Consider the following 17,022-nt stretch of genomic DNA (forward strand, 5'->3'; position numbering starts at 1 on the left):
TTTGAAGAATTTCGAAATTTTTTAATTCTTGTTATACGGTACTCATTAAACTATTTGAGGAATACAAAGCCAAGTACGGTACTTATTAAACTATTTGAGGAATACAAAGCCGAGTTTTAAGAAAAACCCACGGATAAAAAAAACTTTAGCATAGTTTATAGCTTTTTATAGCCGTTACTCGTTGAGTAAACTGGTATACTAGATTTCTCGTAAAGTGTGTAACAAGTAGAAGGAAGCGTTTCCGACCCTATTAAATAGAAATATTTTTGATCAGGAAAAGTAAGAACTTGGAAACTATAAAAACCAGAAAGTTGGGATTAAGCATTTTGGTTCTTGAGCTTCTTATGCAGTTTTTTTGAAGTTCGAATCAGCAGGGTGCCATATCCACCACTAAACCGTCTATCTAGCTCCCACAATTTTTTAATATTTTTGAAATATTTAAATTGTTTATTATTGCACACCACATGCAGCAAATCAGCTGTTTTCATTAATACGCCATCAAACAGCTTGAGGCGACGCTAACGATGCGCTAGGTGGCGCTTCAAGTGTGCTAGTGAAAAATATATTTTCTGAAAGCATATCCCTCTCGAACTAATTTTAGCTTAGTAACGGGTATATAATAATCGATTAAATCGATCACGCCGTTTTTCCTTGTTTTCGTATTGGTTGGCCTGTATTTACTTTTTATTTTAATTTTTTATATTTTATATTTTAGTAGTTTTAAAGTTTTTATTTATGTGGCAGAAACGGTTTTTTGAAAGAAATGTTTTTCTAGCACTTTAATGTTTTATTTAATTTGTATATACTTATTTATTATTATACATATATATATTTCTTTGTTATTTCAAATTTGTTTTTATTGTCGCTTCTTTTCATATATTTTTATACCCTTGCAACGCAGTGAAGGATACGTTTCCGACCCCATACGGGTATATATGCTTTCTCAGCGTCCCTAGACAAATCGATCTACCCATGTCCGCCTGTCTGTCCGTTTCTACGTAAACTAGTCTCTCAGTTTTAATCGGGCTTTCCCAAAAGTCTTCTTTCTATTACAGGTGGTATATAATTCGGAACCAGCCGGATCGTACAACTATATCTTATAGCTCCCATAGAAATCATCGGGGAAAAAATGTAAGAAAAATGTTTTTTAGCATATCACCTTCTAAGCTTGGAAATAACATTTTTAGTTCTGAGTTTCGAATTAAATTTTATTAAAATCGGACTACTATATCATATAGCTGCCATATGACCGATCGCAAAATGAATGGTAAAATAATATGAAAAAATCTTCGGTGTTTTTTAACATATAACCTCCTGGATTGAAAATAAAAATTTTTAATTGGTTTTGAAGTTCGAATTAAATTTGATCAAAATCGGACGACTATATCATATAGCTGCCGTAGTAACGATCAGAAAATAATTCGGAAAATACAAAAATATATACTTTGGTGTTTTTTAACATTTAACCTTCTAAGCTTGGAAATAACATTTTTTAATTAGTTCTGAATTTCGAATTAATTTTTATTAAAATTTGAATACTATATAATATAGCTATCATAGGGACGATCGGGAAACAATTTACTTACTGAAGTCGATTATTTCTTATAATTGCAAGGGTATACAAACTTCGGTTTGCCGAGAATATATATCATGGTTTTTAAATATAAATAATATATATTTAAGAGCTAATTTTAACAAGAGCGGAGTGGAGAAAACAATGCCACGCCACCAGAAACCGTCTAGTCACATTCTTAAATATTTTCAAAAAATTTAAATGAGATTTAGTTCTTAATATCATTACCAACATGCTGGCCAAAAAAAATTGAAGTCGGACGATTCATTTAGACCCAAATATTTTCAATATTTGGCAAAATCAATTATGATTCCACAACACATGCAGCAAATCAGACATTTTTACTAAGGTTTACGTTTTATGCCACTAGCTGCTTGGGCGCAACTAGTTTGTGCTTTATGCTTGTTGGCGCTGGATGGCGATAGCAAAAAAACAGTTTTCCTGGAAGCATATCTCCATTCATCTCGCCCTCCTTTTAGCTGAGTAGCGTGATCTCTTGTTTTCTTTATTTTATTTGTCACTTTCCCAAACAAAATATTCATGTCTTCGTACATTTTCTTTCTATTTTAACCAAGATAAGAAAGTTGTGACGTATTAGTAAAAACAGCTGATTTGATGCAATCTCAATTAATGTTGTACGAGTATATTATTGATCGTATTGATATTGATCATATTTGGTTATAACTTTTAAATGAAGCGTCTGTCTTTACTTTAACGGTCTCAATTAGAGAATACCAATTTTTGGACCGTATGTTTACTGTACATACATATAATGTAATGAGTGTAGGGTAAGGTGACGAACGATTCGTTTTATGCCCTTGCAGACTGTGTTATGATTTCAGTCAGAAGTTTCGAACGCAGTTAAGGGGACGTTTCCGATCCCATATTCTTGATCAGCATCACTAGACGAGTACATATACCTAGCTATGACCGCTCGTTTCTAAACAAACTAGGCTCTCAGTTTAATAGTTTTTAGGCTGAAACTTTCCTAAAAGTCCCCTTCAGTTTAGAAGAAACTTTCTTTAAAAAGAAATTAAAGAAAAAAAACATAGTACTAAATGCTACATTTTAAATAAAAAATTATGTGAAACGTAATTTAATATGTATGTATTTTAAATTCCATATTTGAAAACGTGAAAATTCGAGAATTTCAGAAGCGAGGGCAAAGTTCATGAAAAAATCGCGAATTTCCGATGGGATTCCCTTAAGCCGTGTCCCTGACAAGGGAGTTCACAGGTAAAACCCAATGGAAAAAATTCCCTGGGACGTGTCCTTTGCAGGGGACATGGCATACGAAAAATGGGTATAAGGAACAGGGCAATTTCCAGCGGATTTCCCGGGGGATTCCTCAGGGAAACTTTTATTGCAAGGAGTATAATGATTTCAGTCAGAAGTTTGCAACGCAGTCCGTCCGTTTCTACGCAATCTAGCCTCTTAGTTTTAAAGCTATCGGGCTGAAACTTCCCCAAAAGTCTTCTTTCTATTGCAGGTAGAATATAAGTAGGAACCAGCCGGATAGGACAACTATATCTTATAGCTCCCATAGGAACTATTGGAGAACATATTATGAATTCGGTGTTTTTCAACATATAACCTCCTACGCTTGGAAATTATATTTTTTAATTGGTTTTAAATTTCGAATTCAATTTTATCAAATTCAGACGACTTTATTATAAAGCTGCCATAGAAACGATCGGAAAATTAGTCGGAAAATATGAACAAATTATATCTTTAATGTTTTTTAACATATAACCTTCTAATTTTGGAAATAATATTTTTTTATTAGTTCTGAATTTCAAATTAAACTGTATCAAAATCGGACGACTATATCATATAGCTGTCATAGGAACTATCGGAAAATTGGTGGGAAAATAATATGAAACAAATTATAGCTTTGGGGCTTTTTGACATATTATCTTATAATATTGGGAATATAATTTTTTATATTTTTAAGAATTTCGAATTCAGTATAATAAAAATCGGACAACTCTAACATATAAAAAAATGGTCTGAAAAAAAATGAAATAATTTTTCAGCAACAATGCTTAAAAATGTCACATGGTGTTACTAAATTGATTATTTCTTATAACTGCAAGGGTATACAAACTTCGGCTTGCCGAAGTTAACTTCCTTTCTTGTTTCTTTTGCAAATAGAAAGTAAGGCAGAATTATTCGAATCAGACAAATATATCTTATAGCTCCCAAAGAAATAATCAGAAAAAAAAATTTTAAAAAAGTATATCCTTGGCGTTTTTAACATATAACCTCCTCCGCTTAAAAATTACATTTATTATTTAATTAGTTCTGATTTTCGAGTTCAATTTTATAAAAATCGGACGACTATCTGTCTTAGGAACGATCGGAAAATTGGTGAGAAAATATTATTAAACAAACTAAATTTAATTTAATTTGATTTTTAAAAATTTTAAATTAAATTTAATAAAAACGGTTGTAAAAATAATTAAATAATTATTTAAAAATTCAAAAAAAATTTAATATTTCTGGAGCTAGTAATAATCCTTATTTATTTAAATAGTACATAGTGTTACCCACATTGCCTATTTTTTATGACTGCAAGGGTATACAAACTTCAGCTTGTTGAAGTTTACTTAATTTTTGTTTATCATATAATTGTCGGCAAGGGGAACGGGGAAAGAGCTTGTTCTATTTTTAATTATGTTTATTCCGTACACAATGCATAAGAGTAAGTTGACTTTCTTTTCGTGTATGCGAAAGCAAGGTAATTAATTTTGTATAGCTTATTTTGGGATTTAAATACAGCCCGAGACATAAACTTTAAGAATTAAAGAGGTTTTTCTTCCTAGATCAACTCGGTCATTAGTCGTCTTGGATAAAACATTGTCATTGTGATTTAAGAATCGGCAAATGCTTGGTTACATATATTTATCAAATTAAGCAATTTAAAATGAATCAATGTATAAAGTGTACTTGTGGAAGCGATTTTATAAAATAAATAAAAATTTAGAATGTGGCGTTCGGTGTTAGTAAACAATATGTTGCATGTCAGTAATTGAGGAATCTCAAGGGCTTTTCACTATAAAGCTTACACCGAAATCGTTAGCGCCCTTTTTGAGAATTCAGAAAATAAACAGTGGTCTTTCGACAAATCGTGTTTGAAAGGCGTATATAGCATTTCGAAATACTATATTAACGACGTTTAGCACAACCCTGTAGCTTCAGTATACAAGCTATTTATCGCTCTTTTCGCCAAACTAGCTACTTTTTCCAAAAGTGGTAAAACTAATGTTTCTAAAATAAAGTTTCGATACGGACAAAAACTGTTAAATGCTCATTATTTTTTATTAATAACTTCAAAAAGGGACTGTGTACAACAATTTGTCGAACCACTGTGGGCAAAAAGTTAGGTGAATTTGTTTTTAAAGAGAAAATTCTTTATTTATCCCCTTCAAAGTAATCCAATCCCGATAAAATATAAGTGTTTTTCAAATCCTCGACACAGGCCAAATAGTCTTTTTCCGGTATAGCCATGAGCGCCCTCGTCGATTCCGCTTTTATCTCTTCAATCTACTCGAAACGCGTTCCCCGGAGTGGCCTCTTGAGTTTTGGGAACAGCAAGAAGTCACACGATCGAATTCTTGGCGAAATGGTCACGAAGATCGAGTGCAGTATGCGGAGGTGCATTATCGTGATGCAAAAACCAAGAGTTGTTGGCCCATAGTTCGGGCCTTTATCGACGAATTGCTTTACGCAAACGATGAATAATGCTCAAATAATATTTCCGTATAACAGTTTGACCAGGTGGAAGGAATTCATCATAACCTTGATTTTTGAAAGACTTTGACCTGCTCTTTTAGGTCTGGCCTCACCTTTAGCACGATATTTGCTTGATTGGTCTGTTTTTTCAGGGTCGTAATCATTAATACAGGTCTCATCGCCAGACATTATGCAATTCAGCTTGTCCTGATAGTCAGAAAGCATTGTTTCATACACATCAACGAGATGATTTTTTTGCATGAAATTGAGCTTATTTGGTACCAAACGAGATTTGACTTTTCTTAGGCCCAAATGGTCTTTCAAAATGGTTTTCACAGATCCTTCTGATATTCCGATCATATCAATAAAGTTTCTAACAGTATACCGAGGTTTTTTGAGCGCTAATTCCATCACTTCATTGACGTTTTGGTCATCTGAAGTTGACGTCGATGGTCGTCCGGAGCGCTCCAAGTCACCAACACGTTCCCGACCCTCTTTGAAGTCTTATACCACTTATAAAAATTTGTCCGGGATATTGTAGAATCACCAAAGGCCTTCCGCAACATCCTCAACGTTCCCGCTGCCGAAATTTCATTCTGCAAACAAAAATTCATGGCACTTCTCTGCTCTATAAAATCAGACATTATAAAAAATCGACAAATGCCCTCTGATCGTTTGGTAAACACAAGCGTAAATATAGTTATAATACTGACATTGACATATTTTTAATATTACCAGTGAAATAGTAAAATAAGCCATTCCTGACTATTAGATAAACGTTACTCAGCTTTTAAGTACAAAATTGATAAAAGTTATGATGAAATGGAAAATTTAGCGATCTTCCTTTTTTTTCTTTCTCATATAAGTGCTCTGAAGGTCCAAATGGAGAGAGCGAGAGTCCCCATTTTGTTTAGAAATTTAATGCTAGCATCAACCTAATCGGAATTAGATTATTAAAATTGGTCTTAAGAAGTTTTGAAGAGATAGGGGGTAGCGAGACAGAGAATTGCATAAATTGTTAATTATTTAAAAGAATACGTTATCAAGGGGGTGGACGCTAGTGAAACCGCTAAAATAAACTTGCGTAAGAAGCTTAGGAATCTATCAGGAATCCTTGCAGGGGGTATAATGATTTCAGTTTGCAACGCAGTGAAGAAGACGTTTCCGACCCCAAAAACGATATATATTCTTGATCAGCGTCACTAGACGAGTCGATTTAGTAATGTCCGTATGTCTCTCAGTTTTAAAGCTATCAGGCTGATAGTTTCCCAGATAGTTTCCGGACAACTTTATCTTATAGCTCCTATGGCTATTTGGGGGAAAAAAAATATATTTTTTAATTGGTTTTGAATTTCCTTCTAAGCTTGCAAATAACATTTATTTCGATTTCGAATTTCGAATTCAATTTATTAAAAACCTGACCACTCTAACATAAAGTTGTTAAAAAAAAAGGTGTGACAAAAGAATAAAATTTTTTTTTTTTAAATATTTCAGATGGTGTTACTAACGTTGGTTATTTTTCATAACTGCAAGGGTATAAAAACTTCGGCTTGCCGAAACGAACTGATTTGTTTGCTTTCTGCTCGCTACGGTATTTGTGCGACTAGCTCAGTAGATTGTGTGTGTTCGTCCCACCAAAATTATATAAACGTGACCGCCCAGTAGTTCAGTGAGAAAGCACAGAATTCACGGGTTCGTAGTGGGTTTATTGCGGGTATAACTTCAGTCGGCTTTATAATTTGCTTGTCTCGCTGTCTCCGACGGTATGGGTTGTCTCGGTGTTCGCCTCGTTGACACGGTGTTCTAGTTTTGCTTGCTGCTTGTTCCTGACGCGTTTGGCTCGGTGACTTCTCGGCCACGATTCAGACTAGCTATGGGGTCAGTAGTGCGGGCTTAGGGAAACGTCACCGTTCTCAGATTAGGTTGAACAGACTGACGAGTTCTCCAGGATCACTCCTCTCGACACACGATCGCCTATTCCTTGCTCTGTCCCGGATGGTCCCACGGGGGTTTCCGTTCAGATCGTGCGGACAGTCAAGGCGGAACGCCAGAAAGCTGCCTCGCTCTTCACTTCGCTTCCACGCCTCGTGTAAACGAAGGATCCACTCTAGCCTCACCCTTTCGCGTACTGTCCGTGCCGTACCTGCGGGATCGATTCTTGCGTGGTTGCTGTGGTGTCCTGCTTGCTGGTGGCGGCGTCCTTCGAACTGCTCCTGACTAGGTGGCTGTATGTCGCGTGACTACGTCCCGGGACTTCTCTCCCTTCTGTCTCGTTACTCTCGGTGTTCTGTCGCGCCGCTCCGGGATGACTCTCCCTTCTGGCTCGTTACTCTCGGGGTTCTGTCGCGCCGCTCCGGGAATTCTCTTCCTTCTGGCTGATCGCGACAGGACCTGCTCAACTCCACTTGGCGCACGGGGCTCACGACGGGACACGCCAAAGTAGTGCTTGGGGCGAGGTACACTGGGGTTGACAGTCCTACCCCCGAGCTCACGATTTCTTGCCGCCGGCCTTCACTGCTCCAAGTCTGGTAGACCCTCCAGACGTAAGCCCAGGACTCCGTTGGCAGGAACGGACAGACCGCCTTGGCTTATCCGTGTGGTGCCCCTTTAGACCTTAGCCAACTGTGTCTCAGCTCGGAGATTCCTTGTAATCCCAATCCCGAACGTCTCGACGTGACAGTCTTGCTCCTTGTAGGCTCCCACGGCGCTACTTCCGACGACTCGCCTTGTTGTGGCTCCCTTGTAGTTTGCTTGGTTGGTATTCGTTCAAATGCTTGTCTTGACTGATTGTGCTCGATTTTCCGTAATCGACTGACTGATTGTAATCCACTGATTTTCGCTTCCGGCGCCCTGCGGGTTTATATAGGGCCTCCGGGAACCGTTATTCCCCTTTTTCGCACGGCCCGCCGAAACTCTCCACAACAGGTATGAAGTCCACGGCTCCAGTTTGACCCACTTGTCCTTCATGCTATGCTTCCCGTCGATGTACAGCCTAATGCTGCCGTCCCGCTGATTCCCGTGACGCATATGGCATGCTTGTGTGCCGCTCCGCTGCCGAGACGTGGCACCTTCTCTCTCGGTCCAAAGTTCACGGCCGCGTCCAAAGTCCGGCGGCGTCCCATCACTCCCTTTTGATCACGACACTCTCGCTTCGCCCGCCAAGTCTCCGCTCTCTCTTTCTCCATTCTTGCTCTCCAAGCTCCCTTGCTCTCCAAACACCCTTGTCTCCTAATTTTCTTGCTCTCCACGTTCTCCAAACTCTCACGTTCTCCAACTCTCACGTTCTCCAACTCTCACGTTCTCCAACCGCTCTTCGCCGCGCCGTCACTACGCGAATTCGCCGCGTACCTGGTGAGCGGCCGGTCATCTGCTGGGATATGTGTGGAGTTATTCAACTCCTCACACTTCCTTTCTTGTTTAGTTTCCGAGATCTTAGCGTTCATACGGACGGACAGATGGATACACGGACATGGCTGGATCGACTCGGCTAGTGATCGTGGACAAGGGTCTTTATAGGGTCGGAATCGCTTTCTATTACCTGTTACATACTATCCGACGAATCTAATATGCCCATTACGAGGGCAGTCCGTAAGTACTTAACCTCACCGCCCGATGGCGTCACTAGCGCAAGAGAAATTTACTATCGTGTAGTACATTCTCTTAGACGGCTGTGGAATCAAAGTCAGCGGATTTTAGAAAAATGAACAAAAAGCAATATCGGTCTGTGATTTGATTCTTGTTTTTGAAAGGGAAATCGACCGTCAAAAATTGGTTTAACGAGTTTCAACGTGATCGCACGTCGTTAATGTAAGCCTTGAATTGCTGAAAAGCAATGCTAGGGGCGCGGGAGAGAATTCTCGGTCTATGCATTTTTCCTTTTTCCATTCTGACCCGCAGACCATTCACAAGGGAAAGAAAGAGAAGCTATACCGTTTACCCAATATAGGAATGGACTAGAAGTCAATAAAAGGATAAAAAATTCGTGCAAGTTATATGACACATTATTTAGGGGCTCTTACCCAATTTATAAACAACTTTGAGCCGAGAGCCAATTTCCAAATAACTCTGACAGACCCGAGATAAACCCGTGGTCAGCTATTTCTTTCAACCAGGCCTCCGAATCATTCCCACCCAGATCAATTTCACACAGCCCAAATCAAACGGATGCTGTAAACATCCAGTCCGCTAACGTAAACAAAAGATCCCCAAAGCGAGCCCCGAGTCCGTTGACGTAAACAAAAAGATCCCCAAAGCGGTCCCTAAAACTCCGCTAATGTAAACACCAATTTCCGGCAAAGATTGGACTTCAAGTTTAATTGGCAAATTGCATCATCCTATTTTCCGACTCTCTTGAGCCATTCTCTTTATCAATTTTTGGGGATAAATTCTCTTAAGCCGAGGTTTGATTATTGATCATTGAACTAGAGATCAGGCAGTCCGTTTTTGAGATCCGAATCGAGCAGTAGTACAAATCGAGAAAAAGTAAACGAGCAGTGAATTAACTAAGTTCGACCTATTAAGTGATTAATAAATAAAAATAAATTTTTTTAATTAAATCACTAAATCACTTACAAAATAATATTGAGGAGAACCATTTTTTCGACAAAAGTCAGGAGTAGGCTTACCGTACTTAATTAGAAATGATACAAAAAAAAAAAAATTTTAAATATAAATTGACACTTGGGCAACCTCGTGTTATATAAGAACAGAAATTTATAAGAATAAGAACGAGCTTCCAATTTACAAAAGAGTATCCACAGTGAATGGATATTCAATAATTAAATATTATCATATGATAACTATTTTTGATACGCGATATACTTTTTATGAAATAGATGGGCTAGACTCAGATTTACTGGTCGGCTATAACCTATTAAAAAAATAGGAGCGGTAATTGAAACAGCTAAGGGAGTAATTAAATATAATGGAATAGAAGAAAAATTAAAATATGACAACGGAAACATATTAAACCAACATTCTTTAACAGAAGAAAATACCATTCTTCCATTAAAAGAATTTATATTAAAAAAATACTTTGATGAAAAAGCTCAGATCAGATCCGAATCTGAAATGGGAAATCAAAGCGAATCTAGTTTGGGATATACAAATCCTGAACACGCCGTCGTTGAAAAATCCGACAAAAATAAAAGTTTGGAATTCAAAAATTCCGAACACGCCGTCGTTGAAATATCCGTCAAAAATAAAAGTTTGGGAATTAAAAATCCCGAACACGCCGTCGTTGAGAAATCCGACAAAAATAAAAGTTTGGAATTTAAAAATTCTGAACACGCCGTCGTTGAACTACCCGACAATCAAAAAATAAACAACATAAAAATATCGTCTGCAGATCAAAGAAAAGATCTGGAGAAAGATCTGGAGAACAATGAAGAGCATTCAAAAATAAGTATGCAGATTCCATTTAGGACAGATATCCGCGGTGAAATAAAACCGTAAATGATATGGCCATTTACAGCAAAGAATACCCTTATGCTCAATCAGCTTCAGATTTTGTAAATTCTGAAATAAATTGAAATTATAAGGCCAGGTAGAAGTCCATATAATTTACCAGTACTAGTAGTAACAAAAAAGGGTTTCAATGAAGACGGAACTCCAAAACTCAGACTTGTAATTTATTATAAAGAACTTAATGAAAATACAATTCCAGATAGATATCCAATGCAGGACCCTTCAGAGATTTTGTCAAATCTTGGGAAAGCCAAATACTTTTCAACAATTGACTTGGATTGACTGGATTTCATCAGATTCTCATGAATGAACCAGACATTCAGAAAACCTCATTTTCAATAAACAACGGGAAATACGAATTCCTAAGAATGCCTTTCGGTTTAACAAACGCTCCAAGAATATTCCAACGAGCGATGGACGATCTTTTAAAAGAACAAGTGGGTAAAACATGTCACGTTTATTTGGATGACATAATTATATTTTCATATATTGAACAACATTACAAAGATTTAATTCTCATTATTAAAATTTTGCTGAACCCAAACATGAAAATTTCAATTGAAAAATCAAAGTTCTTTAAATTAGAAACCAATTTTCTCGTGTAGCAGGATTTCTACGTCGTAGAATGTATGTATGTGTATGTTATTGTGTTCCTTCTAGATCAGTCGTGTAAGTTCTAAGAATAAGTTGTTGTTGTTGTACGATGCCGCTCACTGTTCTCTAACTCTCTCTCTCTCAATCTCGTCGCTCTCACACTCTCTCAGTGAATCGAGGGTTGATGCGGATCGTGAGCTGAGAGCGAGGGCAGTTGAACGCCGACCGTGATCCGGAACAGACCAAATTAAATTAAATAAAAGAAAAGACTAGGAGTCATATTTGTGTTGGTGTTTAACTTCAAAGGAATACGTTACGTTGTTTTTCACAATGTGATAAAAACCGATCCCGAAACAATTTATACTATCGTAAAATATCCGCTACCCAAAAATATTCGAGAGCTTAGAAGCTTCCTAGGCCTTACAGGATATTACAGAAAATTTGTGCAAAATTACGCAAAGATAGCTAAACTTTTAAAAAAAATATTTAGAAGGCCAAAACGGCAAAGTATCAAAAAAGGCATCACGAAAAACTTTAATACAGTTTGTTGATTCAGTTGTAAGAGCTTTTAACGAGCTCAAAGAAAATGTAATTGCACAAATAGAACTAGTACAACCACACTATAATAAAAGATTTACTCAAACAACGGACGCATCTGACTTGGCAATTGGTTCTGTTCTTTCTCAGGAAGGAAAACCAATTACATTTTTTCAAAAACTCTGACAAAAACCAAACAATTATACGCAACCAATAAAAAGGAACTTTTAACCATTGTATGGGCTTTTAAAAATCTTCGAAATTACTTATATGGGGTTAACAACATCGAGATCTATACCGATCATCAACCTCTTTCATTTTCCATTTCTCAAAAAAATCCAAATATTGAAATTAAAAGGTGGTATTCCTTTATTGAAAGCTATTCACCCAAAATTATTTACAAGCCAGGAGCAACAAATGTTGTTGCGGACGCTTTATCTAGGATTCAAATAAATAACTTATCGGAAAGTAATGAATCGGTCTCAGATCAAAATACTCAGCATTCTGCAGAGAGTAGTTTTGAGAATGTAATACAAGAAACCCGAAAACCCTTAACCTAGTTTAATCAACAATTGCTAATAGCAACGGGGAGGTATACAATACATGAGTCCATTAATGTATTCGGAAATAATAGACATATAATAGAGTATGACACTCCAGAAAATTTGTTATCAATCTTAAGGGAATATATTCCACCCAATATAACAATAGGAGTTCACTGTACTCTAAAAGATTTTTACAGAATTCAAAAACCACTTAAGGACAATTTCATAAATAAATTTTTATACACAAGGACATTTGTCCAGGATGTCGAGAACGCTGAAGACAGATCTCTTATTATCACAGAAACTCATTGTAGAGCTCATAGAGGGCTTGATGAAAATTATAAACAAATAACTAGACTCTTGGTCAAGCACCAATTCCAGAAAGAGAAGGAGAGAATTTGCATCTTGACATATTTTACGGCCAAAATCTTATATTCATTACTTGTATAGATTCGTATTCGAATTAGTGGTAAGAGAAATCCCTAATAAACTAAATATAGAAAATAAAGTTTCAGAAATTTTACAATTATAATTTATAATTATAATTTAACAATTCATTCAATAACCAATCATCGACCTTTTGATATATTATTCAATAAAATCAAACACGATGATATTCCTAAATTATTGCAGCAAGCCCAAGAGAAAATGTTACATTTTCAAAATAAAGATAGACAAAATAAGAATTATCACGTAGGAGAGGTAATTTACGAAAAGAAACACGGGGAAAGGAACAAGCTTAATTCTAGATATAAAAAACAAGTAGTTAAGGAAAATCTCCCAAATAAAGTTAATATAAATAACAGAAACCGTACGATTCATAAAGATAATATTAAATAACTTGTTTCAAATTACAGATAATGATTTCAATAATGTACTTATTATTGCTGGTAGCTACAACCAAATCCGAAATTATGGATTACACGAACCATGATTTCCTTCTGTACAAGGATACCAAAGATGTTCTTATTTATGAAACACACGCAGATTTATTTCATATAACTAATATAAGTCTTTATAGAGAAATAATTAATCTTGAAACAGAATTTCTAAAGGGTCACGACAACAATAATTTTCTTTGGGAATTATCCCACGATTTAAAAATTATCAAAATACTTATCTCTCAAGTTATACCCAGTAGATCAAAAAGAGACATTAATGAAATAGGCACCATTTGGAAATGGATAGCGGAAACAACAGATCATGATGATTTCATAACAGTCCAAAATAAAATCGATGATTTAATACAATAATAACGATCAATTCGTTATTAATTCTAAAATATTCAAAGAGATAAAATCTTTGTCTGAACAATTCAAAACAATCTTTAAAAATCAAGAAATTCCACTTAGAAAATATCGTCTGCGTTTGCTTACTTACGATCTTATGAATTTAATGGACACAATTACACTTGCCACAATTGATGTATTTAATACAAAAATTCTAAACAATGATAATATACTAGAAATTTATAAGCACGAAGATAGCCCTTTAGTTATAACAGACCTTTTAGATATATCTGAATTTAAAATCGCCTTGCATCAAGATCTTATTATAATTTACATAAAATACCCTATTATTACCGATCGTTGTGACGTTTACAATTCAAGATCCATTTCACAAAATGATGGAAAATTATTAATTGATAATCACGTCGCAAAATGTAGAAATAAGTACTATGTAATGTCTAATTTTAAGACAGAAATATTTAATAATTATTGCACACTTAACCCAGAAGGCTCTTGTTTCACTAGATTACTAAATGGAGAAAAATCCTTTTGTATCAAAATCCGAGAAAAAAATAAAAATGTAGATGTAATCCAAGATGGAGCCATTTTTGTAAATGGAGAAAATACAGTTAATGACACTCATTTAAATGGGTCATATTTAATAACTTTTAATGGCACCACTAAAATTAATAATATTTCCTACACCAATGTAGACAATAAGATATTGGAATACATCTCAGCTCGAAAATATACAGATTTTTTAGTATCCGAATATATTATATGTAATGATTCAATAATATTAACATACTAAATCCATTTATTCAAATTAAACAAACTCAAATATCAGTTACGTTAATATTAATCATATTCACATTTTGTATATTTAACTATTATGATTGTAATCAAATTCAGAAAATTTTTAATATTCAAACCATGGCAAATTCATATAGAAATTGAACCAGAATATAATATTTCCGATAATGAAATAAATAATAAACCCGACAATGAAAATACCCTAGAAGACAATATCATTGTCGAATTAACCCAACAATTACATTCAATATACCCATCAGTTCCAATGAATCGGGACGATTCAATTTAGAATGGGGGGAGTTATATGACACATTATTTAGGGGCTCTTACCCAATTTATAAACAACTTTGAGCCGAGAGCCAATTTCCAAATAACTCTGACACACCCGAGATAAGCCCGTGGTCAGCTATTTCTTTCAACCAGGCCTCCGAATCATTCTCACCCAGATCAATTTCACGCAGCCCAAATCAAACGGATGCTGTAAACTTCCAGTCCGCTAACGTAAACAAAAGATCCCCAAAGCGAGCGCCGAGTCCGTTGACGTAAACAAAAAGATCCCCAAAGCGGTCCCTAAAACTCCGCTAATGTAAACACCAATTTCCGGCCAAGATTGGACTTCAAATTTAATTGGCAAATTGCATCATCCTATTTTCCGACTCTCATGAGCCATTCTCTTTATCAATTTTTGGGGATAAATTCTCTTAAGCCGAGGTTTGATTATTGATCATTGAACTAGAGATCAGACAGTCCGTTTTAGAGATCCGAATTGAGCAGTAGTACAAATCGAGAAAAAGTAAACGAGCAGTGAGTTAGTAGTGATTAAGTGATTAATAAATAAAAATAATTTTTTTTAATTAAATCACTAGTGAGACAGGCAATAACTTTGTATATCATGTCATGTAACTGTACATCATGTTTTTCTATTAGTCTACGACTAACTCTCATATGCCGAAGTCTGAGTGCCAAATGCTATTTTCTCGTTTTTTTATAATATTAAAATTTTAAAGCGGTCATCCTAAGACTTTACATAAACTTCTATCAATTTTTTATTTTAAACCTGACTAAGGAGTATCTAATAGCTGAGACACGCGACTATAGGTTTGATTGAGATAGTTCAACAGTTCGTTACAATATTTATTATTGTAAGAGAACCCAGAGTATGACACGTACCTGCACGTACAAAAACAAAATTATGGACAAAAGTTATTTATTCCGATTTTTATACCCGTGCAGAGGGTATTATGATCACTCAGAAGTTTGAATCGCAACGTCTGCCCATCCGTTTTTACGAAAACTAGTCTCTCAGTTTTAAAGCTATCAGGCTGAAACTTTCCCAAAAGTCTTATTTATATTGCAGGTAGTATACTCGTATAAGTCGGAACCTCCGGGTCGGAGGTGTTTTTTCACATTAGCCTCCTTATAACTTCTGAATTTCGAATTAAATTTGATCAGAATCGGACGACTTTATCATATGTCTGGCATACGAATGATTGGAAAATTGGTGGGAAAATAATATGAAAATATTATATCTTTGGTTTTTTTTAACATTAAACCTCATACGCTTGGAACTAACATTTTTTAATTAGTTCTAAATTGTGAATTTAATTTTATCAAAATCGGACGACTTTATCATCCAGCTGTCATAGGAAATACCCGAAAGAAACGGTCAGAGAAATAATGGAATATTTTTGTTTTAATATCACTGAAGCCAGCAACAATCCTTAAAAATTTCACATGGTGTTACTTACGTTGATTATTTCTTATAACTGCAGGGGTAACAAACTTCGGATTGCCGAAGCTTACTTATTTTCTATTTTGTAATGTTTTGCTATTTGTTTATTGAATTTTCTCCTTTTAGATACTAACAATAAATGTATCAAATCTTAATATAATTAATCTATATAACAGTCATATTACTAGTATTGTGCTAAAGAAGACCCGAAAGTTATTGCTGTCTATTTTATCTTGTACGTTAAGAATGCGTAGGTCACTGTATATGTTTTGGTTGCAAGTATCATGGTGGCCCAGTGACAGTTCGTAGGATTTTAGATTGAGCGGGCTGAATAATGTTCATAGCTGGAAGCCATATGTCCAGATGGGCTTGAAATTGCAGTTTAGAACAAAACCTTGTAGTCCAAACGCAGGCGCGAACAAGCGTTAATAATCCAGCGGAAGCTGCTGGCTTTTAGTTTTAGATGTATTTGCGTTTGATGTATCTTCTCCATCGTCAGTAGTCTGTCACGGTGGACGCCGAGATAAGTTTATTCGTTGACTTGGGGAACCTGCGTACTATTTAATGATAGTGGAGGGCATGTTTGCCTGTTTTTTTTATTTATTTTAATCATTTATTTCATTAATTTTATTCAATACGCCAATCAGATAGCCGCCTCTCTGTTTTGCTAGCTATGTTGTTTCTCGGCCTGGGCACCTTGAGCGACTTAAAATTGCAGTATCGTCAGCGAACGTAGATGTTGTTAGCTGCTCGTTCGTAGGACTATTCGCTGTGTATAAGAGGAACAGAGTAGGCCCT

The 17,022-nt window shown here is 35.7% G+C and overlaps 1 protein-coding gene across 17 annotated transcripts in view; it reads left to right on the top strand.

Moving 5' to 3' along the window:
• LOC108035588 (uncharacterized) overlaps positions 1–17,022 on the top strand; it is a 401,308-nt gene that overhangs the window by 197,068 nt on the left and 187,218 nt on the right. The window lies entirely within an intron of this gene.

The sequence above is a fragment of the Drosophila biarmipes genome, unplaced genomic scaffold (assembly GCF_025231255.1).
Source record: "Drosophila biarmipes strain raj3 unplaced genomic scaffold, RU_DBia_V1.1 ptg000029l, whole genome shotgun sequence".
NCBI lineage: Eukaryota > Metazoa > Arthropoda > Insecta > Diptera > Drosophilidae > Drosophila > Drosophila biarmipes.